Source organism: Myxine glutinosa, chromosome 10, assembly GCF_964187855.1.
Source record: "Myxine glutinosa chromosome 10, kmMyxGlut1.1, whole genome shotgun sequence".
Taxonomy (NCBI): domain Eukaryota; kingdom Metazoa; phylum Chordata; class Myxini; order Myxiniformes; family Myxinidae; genus Myxine; species Myxine glutinosa.
Genome location: NC_136270.1, coordinates 138,319,449 through 138,320,269, shown reverse-complemented (window position 1 = coordinate 138,320,269; position 821 = coordinate 138,319,449).

Genomic DNA, 821 nt, shown 5'->3' with positions numbered 1-821 from the left:
ATGCATGATGGGGTGGAGTTAGTATTGAGCAGAAGAAGCCTTGCGGCGGAGTACCTCAGAGCCATGCCAGGCAGGAGCGAAGGGACGAGTACGAGGCCAAGGTTGAGGAGGCAAAGCGGCAAACGACCGCAGCCGCTATTCAAGACCACAGTGGCAAACAGCCACTGCCGCAAACAACGTGAGCGGGCCTGAGGAAACAGTGGAGGAGCCGGGCAGGCGAAGCCAGGAGCAGAGCCGGGACCGAGCAGAGGGCAGACCCAACGGTCAAAAATCCGACACGACCACCAGTAAAGCAAACTATGTACAATGGCCCAGTCGGGGAAGCTGCGAACAAGTAGCGCCAGCGTCCTCTCCAGACCGGACCGGAAGCCCCGGTGTGTGTGTGTATGTATGTATATATATATATATATATATATATATATATATATATATATATATATATATATATATATATATATATATATATATATATCCAAATATATGTGCAGTTCTCCAGCTTTCAATGAGCGCAAGTAATGACGTCACTGCCATGTACATACGCTCTGCCTGTCAAGCTCTCAAGAGAACCCTCTGACCGAAAGGTTTTCAGAGTCATAAGTGTATGCAGTACTCACTGCGTTGCCCTGATGAGCCCCAAAAGGGCGAAACCAGGTCGGTAACTGTGAGTTTTACATACACTTATGACAGTATCTGAACTAAGATCAAAATTCTGCTCTGTCAGAGGGTTCTCTTGAGAGCTTGACAGGCAGAGCGTATGTACATGGCAGTGACGTCATTACTTGCGCTCATTGAAAGCTGGAGAACTGCACATATATTTGGAT